We start from the raw sequence: 15,988 nt of genomic DNA, 5'->3' as shown, positions 1-15,988 counted from the left end.
TGCTGCTTTGCTAACATTTGTACCCCCGAAAATGAAACGAGACATTAAGAAACAATACGGCAAATAAACTCCTAACAATAAAGTATACAAACAACCTTTAACTAGTAAAACTTTAGTTTTTTAATTGATGGGTACTCAATTTTGTGTGGTGCAGTGGTTAAGGTGTTGGACTACGACCTGGGAGACCAGGGTTTAAATCCCCACACAGCCATGAAGCTCACTGGATGACCTTGGGCCAGTCACTGCCTCTCAGCCTCAGAGGGAGGCAATGGTAAACCCCCTCTGAATACCGCTTACCATGAAAACCCTATTCATAGGGTCGCCATAAGACGGGATCGACTTGAAGGCAGTCCATTTCATTTCACTCAATTTTGTCTGTTCGATCTATGAGGCTCCAAGTTAAAACCAAGATTGCTTTTTTTTTAAATTGTCTGATTATAGTGTGTTACTGTAAAAGGATATAAAAGAACAAAATATTAAAAATGGTTTTTGCTTCTAACCACCAGCAACTTTGGGTTACTGGATTCAAAGTAATCTGTGTTTGCGTTTTGGTAACATACAGATTTAATCAGTTAAAAGGTATACAGTTAATCAGTTTACAGCCCAGAAGTACCATTAAGTATCAAAAATAATGGTAATAACATACTGTAATAGCAGAAGCAATACACTAGGGCCCCGCTTTACGGCGCTTCACTTCTCGGAGTTCTGCTAATGCAGTGGTTTTGAATTATGTCCATGTCCCATATGTTTGGCGCTTGTTCCATTTTTGCGGTGATTTTGCGGCATGACGCAGCATGACGGCTCCTGACACCCTGATTGCACCCAATGCTCTGAGCACGTCGTCAGAGCTTGGAAACGTTCCTTTTTAAAACTACAGTTGTATAGTTGAAACAAGGAACGTTTCCAAGCTCTGACAACACGCTCAGCAGCCAAGTCTGAGAAGGGCGTCCAGCACCATTTTATTGTCGAGGGAGGTGGCGGAGGGCGAGTGAGCACACGGGCAAACAGGCAGGGGGGAGAGAATGTGGGAAAGGGGGGACGAGCGATGGAGGCGGCGGAGGGCAAGTGAGTGCATGAACAAGCAGGGGGGAGAGCGAGCAGGCAAGGGGGGACGAGCCAGGGAGGCGGCGGGCAAGTGAGCACGTGAACAGGCAGGGGGGAGGGTGAGCGGGCAAGGGGGGACGAGCCAAGGAGGCAGTAGAGGGCAAATGAGCAGGCACGGATGGGCAGGCAGCTCTCTCCCTGCAATCCGTGGCACGCCCTGCCACGGAAGGGGAGCACTACTCCCCCACCATAACAAGGGCAAGCCAGCAGGCAAGGCGGGGATGAGCCAGGAAGGCGGCAGAGGGCAAACGAGCGAGTAGGTGTGGGTAGGCAGCTGCCTGCCGCGGAAGGGGAGCACTACTTCCCCACCATAATGAGGGCGAGCAAGCGGGGGGGAGAGAGCAATACATGGAAAAGCGGGGCATTGATCAGCTGTTGTGGGGGGAGATTCAGGGGCCAAGCGCTGTCAGCTGGAGCTCCCCGCACTACAGCTAATCGATGTTCTGCTTTTTGGCAATTTTTGCTTTACGGTGGGGGTCTGGTCTCTAACCTGCCGTATAAGCAGGCCCTACTGTAACACCAATTCATAACCTGAACTGCTTTCTTAGAATATAATTCAACTTAAACATTAATTTCCCAAACCAAACAAAATAGTTGTCTAAGAGTTTGCAGATGTGAAAAGTATTTGCTGCCATGTGTGGCTGAACCCTTCTACTCTCTGAGCTGTTTGCCTCCCAACAACACTAATGAACAAGGATCAAGACCACACTGCTGGCCCGAACCCTGATATCATGCTGCTGGGCTAGCCCCCTCCGCAATGTTTGTGTGTTGAGTGTGGACAAGGAGAACCCCTATGCATGAGAAGCTCTCAAGTGTCAGCACTCAGTGCATGGTTGTTGATGGCAGGTACCAGTGGTACAATCCCACTCCTTGTTGTATGCATAAACCAGGACAGATCCAAGTTCATAGGGAATGCATAAAAGTAGTGGGGATCCTTTTTTTTCCATCACAGGTCACTGACTCACAGAAAAAAATAATGGGGTACCTGATCTGATTTTTTTCTATGGTTCAATGGTCTGAGGGACACCTTTGAAAGCATAGACTGGTGTTCCATCACCTTCAACATTTTCTGAAATTGTGTTATATTTTAATTTAACATACTGAATAACTTGCTTAAGTCTGCATAGCTTACAACAGCCGTTCACATGTAATAGTAAGCCCATGGCCGAAAACAAACCATGGCTTACTGTGAACAAGAAGTTTATTGTGAATGAACACACTGCTCAATCATACCAGCCCCGCTGCTGCACCAAGAGGAAACAAATCAGAGCACTGGGTTAGTATTATGTGCGAACCAATGTTCTTATTTGTTTCCCTCAAATAAACTAGTATCTCAATCCAAGAACAAATCTTGTGTCTTGCTTGTGGTTGCTTAGACTGAAACAAACCATAAGTACTGGTTCACATGTGACACTTAGCCACTGCTCTGGTTTGTTATCTCATGGCATGGCACATGGAAGAAAGAGGCAGATGCAATTGAGCAACATGCACCAGCATGTGGTTCATTCACAGTAAGCCACAGCTTATATTTTACCATTATGCTTGAACCAGGCCTATCACCAGGAAACAGACCAGGAAACACCTCAGGGTCTGTAGGCCAAAGCCAAAAATTCATGTGCACTCAGATGCACACATAGATTTTTTTAAAAGCCAGCAAGCACATCAGTTCATATCCTTAGGATGATCATCATCCTTAAGATGAAGATGCATGCCCGTGCTAGAAGATCACAGATACAGTCAGCAGCAAATTTTCATGGATAAAGTGTTAGAAAATGCTACCACAGTCATTGAAACTCTTCCCAGCTATGTTTGCGAATTGCCAGTTCACTCACACAGTCTTTGCCAAGCCAAGCTGCTCTCTTCACTAATAATTCACAAGTACAAATAGGTACTGCATGATTTAGTCTACACAGGCATGTTCTAGTCTACAGAGGACATTTCTTCTCCACCCCTCTTTGCTCAAGGAGTCTGTTTTTGACATCCTGAATATTGTTGTTGTACCTAGTAAAGGAAATAGCCTCTCAAAGTTTGAATAATAGTCTTTACTTGTCTGACTATTAAAATCAAATGATCCAACAAATACACTTTGACCCTTCTGAATCCCCTGGGGCAGAGGTGGGGGAGTAGAGAGATTGCCTCTTCAACATATCTTGAGAGGAAAGGACAACAAAATGCAAAGCTTTCCTTCGGGAAAAATCATACTTTGCATGCTTGCTGCTACAAAGATAAACAAGATTCAGACAGGTTGTGTGCATGAGAACAGATAAGGATAAATTCTCTATTAAGAGACAGTCCAGAATGCTGGGATTCCAAGTGACAAATCGAAGATAATGATTTGCTGATTTACTGCATAAGCCTGGTTTATTAAGCAAGTATATTCTGCTCTCCTACTATTTACATTTAAGTACTTGATAAAGGAATAACCCTTTTGTAATGAGTTAACATTTGCTTTGCACAAGTGTATTCAAGCTCCTGGTATAAATATTGCAGTAGTTTTAATTAAAGTTACACGCTTTTCAGTTTTAAAAATATTTGCTTGAGAAATGTGTGCACTTACACATATAATACCTTTCTTTAGTTCATGTTTGGCCAACCCCATTCATAAATGTATTGGTGATTCTTTAAGACTGAGTTTGCATAGTTGAGCTGCCAAGCATAAGTCCTGAGTAGCCCCAATTTTTTTAAGCTTCTTTACTCTCGTTTTCTATTGTTAACAGAGCACTCACACAAGCTTCAACCAGACACAGGAAGCTTCCTTACACTGAGTGAGATTATTGGTTGATCTAGATAAGTATTATCTACACTGACTGGCAGCAGCTCTTCATGATTTTAGGGAGGAAGCTCTCCCAGCTGTACCTGGAGATGCCGGGGATTGAATTCGGGGCCTCCTGTATGCAAGGCATATACTCTACCAGTGACCTACAGGCCTTCCGCCCAAAGCAGGAGAAAGACAGGGAGAGTCTATCTTGGAACATAGGAAGCTGCTTTATACTGAGTCAGACCACTGGCCCATCTAACTTAGTATCGTCTACACTGACTAGCAGCTCCAGGGCTTTTGGTAGGGGCATTTCCAGCCCTACTTAGAGATACCAGGGATTGAACCTGCATGCAAAGCAGATGCTCTGAATCAAAGTAACAATTTCCATAAGAATTTATTATTTCAAACTAAATAGATGTGGGCAAAGCAGCAGTCACAAAATCTCTCTCCGCACACACTGTTGAAGCATCTGAATAGTAACTGATGCCTAATGAGCCTCAACATACATCAAACAAAAATGGGAGTTCAATCTGCAAGAAAATTGCCACAATATCAGAATCTTTCAACGTAATAACAAAATGGCTCACCTTTCTAATACTTTAAGATAATGCTACTATGTAACACAGAAGAGGACTAGTTCTCAGCAACTTATTTACCATTCTCATAACACTAGTTCCTAAACCTCAACTAACAAACCCCATCAAATTCTTGAAAAAACAGCAAGAGTGGTAATTGTGTTAATCCTTTGTAGGACTGCCTTTAACACAGATTACTGTATACAACAATTAAGCATATTCCTTATGACAGCTAGTATCTACAGTGCCTTGCAAAAGTAACCACACCCAACTAATCCTCTCATTATACTGAATAACAAATGGTACATTGTAATTTCGTTCTGTATATTTTATTTTGAAACACTGAAACTTAAAATCAGTTATTGTGAGGTGACATGGTTTTTATGCTGGGAAATGTTTGTAAGAAACATAAAAACTGAAACATGTTGCTTGCATAAGTATTCAACCTCCACACATTAATATTTGGTAGAGCTACCTTTTGCTCCAACAACAGCTTAAAGTCTTTTGGGGTAGGTATGTACCAGCTTTGCACAGTGTCAGAGGGATTTTGGCCCATTCTTCTTGGCAGATTCGCTCCAGGTCGTTCAAGTTGGTTGGACGTCGCTTGTGGACCACAATTTTCAAAGAACACCACAGATTCTCAATGGGATTGACTTTGGATGGGCCACTGTAAGACATTCATCTTTTTGTTCTTGAGCCACTCCAATGTTGCTTTGGCCTTGTGCTTGGCATCAGTGACCTGCTGAAAAGTGAATTTCCTCTCAACCTTCAATTTAGTGGACTGAAGCTGGTTCTCTTGCAATATTTCCCTGTATTTTGCTCCATCCATTCTTCCTTCAATTTTAACAAGATGCCCAGTCCCTGCTGATGAGAAGCATCCCCACAGCATGATGCTGCCACCATCATACTTCACGGTAGAGATGGTATGTCTTGAGGTATGGGCAGTGTTAGGTTTGCACCACACATAGCTCTTTGAGTTCTGGCCAAAAAGCTCAATTTTGGTCTCATCTGACCACAAAACTTTTTCCTGCATTGCAGCTGGGGCACTCTCCTGCTTTCTGGCAAACTCCAGACGTGCTTTCAGATGGTACTTTTTGAGTAATGGCTTCTTTCTTGCCACCCTCCCATATAGGCCAGTGTTATGCAGAGCTCTTGATATGGTTGACTGGTGCACCATTACTCCACTCCCAGTCACTGAACTCTGTAGCTCCTTCAAAGTTATTGTTGGCCTCTGTGTGGCTTCTCTCACAAGCTTCCTTCTAGTCTGAGCGCTGAAATTTGAGGCACGGCATTTTCTTGGCAGTGCCTGGGTAGTGCGATACAGCTTCCACTTTCTGATTATTGATCCAACTGTGCCCACTGGGATATCCAGATACTTGGATATTATTTTGTACCCTTTTCCTAATCTATGAATTTGTATTACATTATCTCTCACTTCTGTAGAATGCTTTTTGGGCTTCATTTTCCTTCAGATCCACAACCTGACCAAGGATCCTTCAACAGTGGGGTTTTTATCCTAACAATGTGACAGCAACTTCAATGGTTCACAGGTGGAGGCCAACGGTAAGGTAACTGTGTCGTCGATAGGGCAATTCCTTCCATTTCTGTAAACTGGGAGCTTCCACAGCACAGGGCTTGAATACTTAATGCAAGCAACATGTTTCAGTTGTTTATGTTCCTTACAAACATTTCCCAACATAAAACCAATGTTACCTTACAATAATTGTCTCAAAATAAAATATCATACAGAACAAAATTACAATGTACTATTTGTAATTCAATAATATGAGAGCATTGGTCAGGGGTCTGATTACCTTTGCAAGGCACTGTACATTTGAAATTTCATCATATCTGGCATATTACCACTATAGCTTAATTTTCTTAAATATGATTAAAAATGTCCAAGATGAAAATTGTATAACGCTTTGAAGACTGATCTCTAGAGAAGAAACTTGTCAAGCAAGGCTTTTTGTTGATGGAAATAGAAGCAGGAGCCATCTCTCTCAGGGTTCACATCTTGTCCCATTGCTTCAGTGAAAGACTGTCTCCAAGAGTGTTTTGCCTCTTTCCCACTCCCTTATTTTGATTCTTAGGACAGAATATTCATGCCCTTTCTTTGTCAGATGTTCTACTGTCTGAACAACCTCACTTAAGGAAAATGTTCTAATCGCCAACTTAATTTCTTCTTTTTTTTACCTTTCAGAACAAAGCACTTTTTGTAACAATAAGTTGCACAATTACAGCCCCAAGGATACGGCTATAGTTGTATTAATTGTGACGTTAACAGTCCAGAGAATTAATTTATCTTAAAATCAGCTTGGAAACACTAAAAATAATTTCAGGAGCTAGAGCAATAGGAATAAGAAAAAGAAACAATAAGGATGTTACATGCCATTTATTATGTTTTAAGACTATGTTGTGTGTTCATCTTCTGTATAGTGATATGCAGGTATGAACGGATATATGGGAAAGCTCTAATATTTTGCCGGCCCTGCTGCTCTTTTGGACAATTCAGACAATTTAATTCAAAAGAGGGCTAAATTCTGAACATGGACTTTATGCCTTATAAACTACATTGTTATTTGGAGGTTTGTACTGAGGTATCATCACTACGCTGCTGACACACAGCTTCAACTCTCATTTTCATCGCTTAATCCCAGGGAATCTGTGAAAGTGGAAAACTTAATCCACCTGAAGCCCAATACAGACAAAACTGAGGTACAGCTGGTTAGGAATCCTGGCAATCTTAGAGAAGTAGTTCAGTCTGTTCTGGATGGAGTTGCATTTCCTCTGAATGAGCCGATACACAGCTTCAGGTGGTGGCAGTGGTGAAACATGTTTATCATCTTCAGCCTCTTCTAGAGAAGACAGACTTGGATTTCTTTTTTTAAACTCTGAACCTGGTATGAAGTTCATTGGCTGGCTGCCTATCCAGACTGAATTTAGAGAGCTGGGTTTGGCCTTTAAATCCCTAAATGGTCTAGGATCTGGATATCAAAGTACCACCTCCTATATAGACTGTCTAGGCTTTAAGATCAGTTTTGAAGGTTTTGCTCACTGTGCCAGTTCTAGGGCTGTGAGGCAAGTAAGCACAAGACAAAATCTTGGCATCATAAGTGGTGGCATCATAAGTGTAGAATACCCTACCTTTGTAGATCTGCTGGGGTCCCTCTCTATGGCTTCTTTTTCTTGCAAGTCGAAAACGTTTGACAGGTTCTTAATGCCTAAGGTTTGTGTATACACAACTGGAGTCCCTCTATTAATGGAAGGGTTTTGATCCAATTAAGTCTTCCATCAGTGAACAGAAATCGAGGTAATCTTCAGAAAGCCCCTCCACACATCTGTTCTGGAGGGGTGAGGGACCCTTTGGAAAACTAAAGTAGTATGGACACATGGAGAATCTCCAAAGATTGTTTTGATCCCTGTTCTGCTGATTAAAAGTTAAAGCCAGCTATTTTACACAGGTTAGTCTGCTATTTACTGTAAAGCATTTTATCATTTTTTCTAATAGTTACTAACTTGACATTCCTACTGAAAAAAATTACCATTGTCATTAAGTTTCATTCCAGTTTGGTAGTCTCGCATATTTCTGCTAAAATTTGCATTCATTACCTGTAAAACGCCTAATAAACTTGTTGCCACGGAACCTCTGCTCATATGGACACATGAAGCTGCTTTATGCTAAGTCAGACCATTAGTAAATTAAGCTTAGACACATTTATGTAAGTCTAGTAACATTTGTACTATGAAAACTAACCACAACAAAATTAAGATCACTCTCCTTATGCTCCCACTAACTGAAGCTAAACTTGGGAAGGGAGGGACATTAATGAACATATGAGGCTGCCCTATACCGTCAGACCATTGGTCCACCATGCTCAGTATTGTCTACACTGATCGGAAGTGCTTCTCCAGGATTTTAGACAGGAGTCTTTCCCATCCATATCTGGGATCGCCAGGAATTGAAGTAGGACCTTTTGCATGCAAAACAACTGCTGTGCCACTGAGCTACAGCCTTTCTCCAATGTTGTTACACCCAGTTCTCATCTATTCTGCTTTCTAGAGAGTTGTAGTTCTATCCTGGAAAGGGTGGTTTCCTGCAATTTATTTAACTGTTCAATTGTCTGAAAGAACACTAGACCACTAGAATGCCAAGAATTTACATCACAGAGAATAATAAAAGCAATTTGCTAAAAAAATAAATCCACCACCACCCTTTTGCATTTTCTGATACCAAGTCAGAACAGAGTATATTAGGAAAGCCTATGTCTTTCCATCTTTACCATGCACACTAAGCCACCATAAGCCAGTAATTCATGAGAACTTCATTCTAAAGGATACAAGGAAGTCCACCATACAATTTCAGCAGAATGATTTATGGGAAAATAAGAGCATGGTTTTCAAAGTAATTTCTTTCTACTCTGTTCCTAGTGTGCCTGTCATACTTGCAGTTTCCCCTTTTGCTGCCTTTTGTTTTCTAAAGATGACCACTTTGTTTTGACTTCTTTTATCACATTCTCCTTCATACAAAGCTCCTATATATCTTCAAAAGGAATATGTCTGAATAGAACCAACTTACAATGTGAACATTCTGGGCTTTGGAGAAGTTTCCCAATGTATAATGCAATGCCCTTTATATAAAGTCCTAAAGGTTTGAAAAAAATCTTATCTGACCTCTCCATTATTGAAGGTTAGTGACCACGGCAGAACTTTTGGCATTTATAGTATGACACAATATATATATATTATGACACACACACACACACACACACACACACACACACACACACACACTTTTCCTGAGGTGCAAACAATTCAAAAGGTCAACAGAAAGCTGAATATTTGTAGCAGTACACTGACTACAGACCAAAAGCAACACTGGAGGGCAAGACATATTTAGTATATGCTCTAAAACACATTTAGAGCAGAGATACTGGTGTGATCTTATGAACTGTAAAGGAAAGAATCTGTAAGTATTGCTAAACATTTTTTTTTCAAGCTAGTATTATTTCTTGCTTAAACTCAAAGCTCCAAGGCAGTGGTTCCCAACCTTTATGAGTAAAGGACCCCCTTTTTAAACTCAAAAATTTTTGTGACCCCCACACGCTAATCGTAATTTTAGCCTCTGTTAATTGAAAAAATGTCGCATGGCAAAATCACATCTCCAAATATCCCTTTTCATAAAAATCTCCCTGCTTTCTTTTCTTAATGCAAAGATTCATCAAATTGGTATCCCACTCCCACCCCATAGTCTAAAGATGTACAGTCTGGTCTCCCAACACCAGTGGGTTACAGTGTTGGACCAAGATCCAAGTTCAAATCCCCACCGAGTCATGATGTTCACTTGGGTGATCTTGTGCCAGACGCAGTCTCTCAGCCTGACCTATCTCACAGGGTTGGTGTAAGTATAAAATGGAAAGGGGGACTATGTGCACCACCTTGAGCAACTTGGAGGAAAGGTGGGATATAAATGCAATAATAATTAAATAAATACATTTCAGCTGCAGTATGTGGACTCCAGCCTCGCCCAGCCTGCTGACTTCTCAAAATAATAACAACGATGATGATGATGATGCAATGTAGTCATGGTAGGTATGCTAGACTGTGAAGATCAAAGGTAGATTGAGGAGGGGGGGTTAGTGCTTTTAGGCCTTGGGATGATCATCAGAAGTGATGACTTGGTTAGTGTACACTTGTGGAATGAGAGTGGAGCAGAAGACAGATCAGCACATGCACACATACAAGCACACCTGCCCCTCCTGCAAGCATCTGCAGGCATGCATACATTTGGGCATGTAAAAGGGGGGAAGCCCTCAGCTGCCACAGCATCTTGGAGAGAGAGAGATTATTATTTATTTATTTATTTATTTTATTTCATTTTTAAACCGCCCATAGCGAATAGCTCTCTGGGCGGTGTACAAAAGATTAAAAATACAGAAATACAAAATATCACAATAAATAAACTGAAACAAAGAGATTTAAAATTGTAACATGAAACACATTAAAATGCCTGGGAGCATAGCCAGGTCTTAACCTGGCGCCGAAAAGATACAAGCGTCGGCGCCAGGTGTACATCTTCGGGGAGGCTGTTCCACAATTCGGGGGCCACTACAGAAAAGGCCCTAGATCGAGTAACTGTCCTCCGGGCTTCCCGATGGGTTGGTACCTGGAGGAGGGCCTTAGACGCTGAGCGAAGTGACCGGGTCGGTTCATAGCGGGAGAGGCGTTCCACAAGATACTGCGGTCCCACGCCGTGTAAGGCGTTATAGGTCAAAACCAGCACCTTGAATCTGGCTCGGAAGCAAATAGGTAGCCAGTGCAAACGGGCCAGAACAGGTGTTATATGCGCTGACCGGCTGGTCCTCGTCAGCAGTCTGGCTGCTGCGTTTTGCACTATCTGAAGCTTCCGAACTGTCTTCAAGGGCAGCCCTACGTAGAGCGCATTACAGTAATCCAACCTAGAAGTTACCAGAGCATGAACAACTGAGGCGAGGTCATCCCTGTCCAGATAGGGGCGTAGCTGGGCTACCAACCGAAGGTGGTAGAATGCATTCCTTGCCACCGTGGCCACTTGCGCCTCCAGAGACAAGGAAGGATCGAAAAGAACCCCAAGACTACGAACCTGTTCCTTCAAGGGGAGTGTAACCCCACCTAGAACAGGGTAAGCATCCACCATCTGGGCAGGGAAGGCATTCACCAACAGTGTCTCAGTCTTGTCTGGATTGATGGGGGGGCAGAGTGTAGGTGGAAGAAAAGGGGGACGCTGGCAGACATGATGGCTGCCAGGAAGGAAGGAGGAAAGCAGCCTTTCCTTGCAGCCTTGCTTCTTCTTGCTTTATGAAAAGCCCTCTCCTCTCATTCAGAGAAAGGGCATTATCAGCAGCGGCAGCGCAAGGAGATGGGAATCGGTGATAGTAATTCCCTCTTCTTCTTGGTAGCTCCACCCTCAGCCTCCTTTGGCATCTGTCATATGTTTTATAGGCAGATGCCTGCACTTGGCATGCCTGAAAGATGCTCTGGAGCTTGGGCAAAAGTCTTCCCCTCTCATCTGGAGCAAGGGGGAGGTGTCATCGGCAGCGGCAGTGGGGAGCAGACAGTGTCCAGGGAATGAAGACTTTTAAAAAAACAATAAATAATTCATTTCTTTACTTTCATGCCCCCCTCTGGATTACTTTGTGGGCCCTCTGGGGGTCCCAGCCCCTAGGCTGGGAACCACTGCTTTAGTATATAGAGATCCACCAAACTGCTATTCTTGCATGCAATATGTTAATCAGGTCATTGCTGCACCCTATACATTTACAGATGGCAGTCAGGTTAGAAGTATATGCATAGTCAGAGTGAAGCCATGATGAATTAACACGGAGGACAGTTTCGTACAGTGTGTGTCATTTCTGGCTGATGGCTGCTTGCAATTGTGTGTTAACATTGAGCTTTTTACTGCCAGAGAGAGCTTCTGATAAGAAGTTGGTTTGAAGCTACTGGACAGCCAAAACAATATCTAAGTGAAAGAATAATAAAAATGTAAATTGACACTACTCAAAAAGGTCACTGCTTGGAAAATCACTCATGCAAGGGCCTCAGGTACTCATTTTATTCCCAATCTCAGAAAAATTATGGAAATTCGTGTTCTAGGTATTGTGGGGTGCCAACCACAATTACTGAAATTTCTGTTCAATTATTGGATAATTCCAACCACCTGAACCAAGTTTTCTCGGTGATATAAAGGGATGAATTTAATTTTTTTTTTAAAAAGCTGCTGCAGGGGTGGGTGGTTTTGGATTACTTTTTCTTCTTTTCTTGCAGCTACCTGCTCTGCTCTTGCATGCTTTGTCAAGCTGAAGGCTTTAAGGCCTACCAACTAGCAGGTAACACTATGTCTTCCTTTAGTCTAATATTCTAGGATACTTAAAGTAATAATATATAAGTAGCCTGGAGGGAGTCAGGAGGAAAATATATGATTTATTCTGTTAGTTTATACTTATTTTAATCAATTAGCTCATGCAAATATATACATATATACAAACACACATATATATACACACACATATATGAACGTAATTGTGATTAACCAAACAGAGGTTTTTATTGTATTAACAAAACGTTTCAGATTTGCAGAAGCTAAGTAGTGGTGGTACTGTCCTCCAGGTTCAGGCCATGTGGTGCCAATGTGTCCAGAGAGTAAATCCAAAAGTTCTCCCTTTTAGTCAATGCTGCTGGATCTGCTGGCATCTCTATTGCTATAATGGAAAAGTCCAACAGGCTGTGACCCTCGATGTTAAAATGCTTTGCAACTGGTTGCTCCACTTTTTTTGTCAAGATTGCCTACTTGTAGTTCCTGAAGCGTGTGCGTAGGTCAGTTGTGGTCTTTCCTACGTATTGGATATGACATCCTGCTCTTTTGCACTCGATGATGTAAACTATATTGCAGGACCTGCAGGTGATGTTCTGTTTGATGTAATATGTCTTGCCTGTCCTAGTGCTTGTAAAAGTGGCTGTCTCCCTGAGGTACACGCAGGTGATACAGCGTTTGGAGTGACAAGGATGAGACCCAGGATTGGTGATAGGTGGCTTAAGCACAGCTCTCACCAACAGTCTGCGCAAATTAGGAGGTTGGCAAAATGTTATAACAGGAGACCTGCTGATGGCTCTAGTGAGATGTTCAGAGTTTGCCAGCAATGGGTAGCTCTCCCTGATTGCTCGGTGATAGTTAGGAGATGCTGGATGGAAATCTACCACAAATGGAATCCGTTGCTCTCTGCTTTTTGACACCTCAGTATGATGGAGGTTTTCTCTGGACAGAATGGAGGCTTGGTGGATGTTGCAATTAATAATATGTGGAGAATATCCTCTTAGAAGAAGGTGTTCTTTAAGTTCACTGATCCTTCTCTGGTATTTATCTTCAGTGTTGCAAATAAGTTTGATTCTCAGAGCTAAGCTATACACAATGTTCTTCTTTATATGCCTAGGATGGCAGGATTTCCAGTTTAAATAGGTGTGGGCATCAGTGGGTTTGCTGTAGAGATCAGTGGCTATTTTGTTGTTTTCAGTGGTGAGAAGGACATCCAGAAAAGGGATGTGCGGATTGTCATTTGTACTATTAAATGTAAACTTAATAGATGGATAGAGTTGATGTAATTTTTAAATTGTTCCAAACTCTCTTTACCATTTGTCCAGACCATAAAGATGTTGTCAATGTATCACCACCATATAAGTGGTTTGTTGAGTGCCTTTTTGAGGATCTCCTGTTCCAGTTTACCCATAAAGAGATTCGCATATGATGGAGCCATGCGAGTCCCCATAGCTGTGCCTTGTAGTTGCGGGTAGTGTTCTCCGTTGAATGTAAAGTTGTTACAAGTCAGGACTAGCATAGCTAAAGTTGTGAGAACCTCTGTTGGAGGATTGTTCATATCTGTGGTGTTACAGAACTCATTTAAGCCTGAATCCCATCATTATGTGGTATATTGGTGTAAAGAGATGTGACATCTAAAGTAGTATAGTATTGTTGTGGAAGTGATACTGCTTGTTTAAAGACTCAATTATATATATATATAAAACATCACTTTAGGTAACTTAGAAAAATCTTAAAGCTGCTGTAATGTCAAAGTATTATCTTTATTTTGTTTTCTATAAATCTCATAATACCATTAAGTTTATGCAAACACCAATGTAACTTCCAGTTATTGTTTTATTTTGTCCCATCATTAATGAATGTATCATGGTTTTTCATTACAAAATCTAATTCTTATGAACGTCACACCTTTAATAAACCACTGTTTTCATTTCAGTTATAATTTGGTTTGTGGTTTTTAGTAACAGACTGTGTTTATCTCCCTGTCCCACCAGGTTGCTGCTGAGCAAACAGAACCAGGGTGATGATTCCAATGAAAGTTTATGCATGGGCCAGAGCTCGGCAGTGTGTGCATGGGCCTTGATTGGATCTACTGATTTAGAATTTAGAACCTTATTTTCACAATACACACACATATGCATACAAGTGACAAAGCAAGCTTCTAACATGGCCTTTTCTAGCTCGGGTCCCCCAGATATCTTTCAACCACCACCTTCATTATCCTTGACCATTGGCCATGATGGCTGGGGACGATGAGTTTGTAATCCAACAACCTCTGGGACACCAAGATTGGAAAAGGCTAATCTAACCATTCTCTGGTATGTTAGCAGGATCTCAGAATACTACCACACAATCTTACCATTGCAGAAGCAGAGTGTGTGCTGTGGTGGGGTTCCAGCCATGATTGACTGCTGGATGCCTATTTCCTCTAAGGCCAAGTAACCAAATGTATATCCCATAACTGCATAGTGTAGCCCCTTGTCCCCCGGCATTCAGAATATTTATTCAGCTGTTGCAGGTGGTGTTTAATCAGGAGCCAAAGATTCTCATTATACTGTGCAGCACAGCAACTTAGTGCTTTTCCTTAAATTGAAATTGAATATTTTCTTTATACAATATAGAAGTTTGTGCTACATTTCATATCGTAACTCATTAATATTAACACAATATTTAGTATGCCAAATCAGATGATGGAGCTATGGGTTTAAAGTTACACGGGAAGTACTGCTGAACGTAATCATAGCCAAACCTTAATATCTGAGACTTTCTCATAAACTAAAATTATAACATACACTTCAACAACATTTATAGCATTCACAGGTATAAAGAAGAAAATAGAAACAAACCAGTCACATGTACTGAAGCAATGAATACTCAAATGCAACTAACAAATGTGACTTACTTCATACCTATAGGCTTAAATATGTAGCAAGCCACTTAAGGAACAATAAGCAGATACTAGAGGAGAATAAAGATAGAAAAGGGAAGCTGGGCGACTTAAGAACATAAAACATTCTAATGACATCACAATTTCACATAAAAATTGTCACTGGTAGCACTTTAGTGTCCTGCCTATAGCGAGGGCAGTGTGTAGTGCCCTTGACATGTTCTTCCAATCACATGAGAGTCACTTATCTGTGAGTGTGTTCCACGCAGCACTTCTTGCTTTGTCTCTGTCTCTCTCTCTATTGCTGAAGATTAATATTTTTGTGCTTTATTCTGCCTAGTCAGCTATTTAGTTTCAATAGCCAACCTGGGATTCAGCACCACAGCAGATGTCTTTTTTTTTTTTTTTCAATAATTTTTATTCAGATTTTCATAAAACATACAAGACAAAATCATAAAACATTCAAAGACAAAAAACAAAATCAAAAATAGTTAAACAAAAAGAAAAAAAGAAAAAAAAAAACAAAAATAAAAAATAAAGAGTAAAATATTGACTTCCCATTTGTCAAAGATCAAATCAGTTATAAGTCTATAATATATAACAATCCTGTCTCTTAAGTCATATTATAAAATCACTTTCCTCCAGTAGTTATCTTACTTAATCATCAAATCTCATAAACATTACTTTATTCTTTCCACAAAAAGTCAAAGAGAGGTTTCAATTCTTTAAGAAATATATCTATCAATTTTTTTTTCCAGATAAGCATATCGATTAATCCATCTCATTACTAATTATGATAATCTTGTTGTCATAAC

At 41.1% G+C, this 15,988-nt stretch overlaps 1 protein-coding gene across 2 annotated transcripts in view; it reads right to left on the bottom strand.

Annotated features, from left to right (window-relative positions):
* The window catches only part of ZFAND3 (zinc finger AN1-type containing 3), a 263,984-nt gene that overhangs the window by 213,716 nt on the left and 34,280 nt on the right, over nt 1-15,988 (bottom strand). The window contains exon 2 of one of the 2 annotated variants that reach the window (XM_061624890.1): nt 298-448. The exons of the other annotated variant lie outside the window; for it this stretch is intronic. The gene's annotated coding sequence lies outside the window, so the exon portion shown is untranslated. The remainder of the gene's footprint in view (nt 1-297; nt 449-15,988) is intronic. 2 annotated transcript variants of the gene reach the window in all.

The sequence above is a fragment of the Rhineura floridana genome, chromosome 4 (assembly GCF_030035675.1).
Source record: "Rhineura floridana isolate rRhiFlo1 chromosome 4, rRhiFlo1.hap2, whole genome shotgun sequence".
Classification (NCBI taxonomy): Eukaryota; Metazoa; Chordata; class Lepidosauria; order Squamata; family Rhineuridae; genus Rhineura; species Rhineura floridana.
The sequence above is the reverse complement of the archived record's forward strand: the minus strand, read 5'-3'. Positions and strand labels throughout refer to the sequence as shown.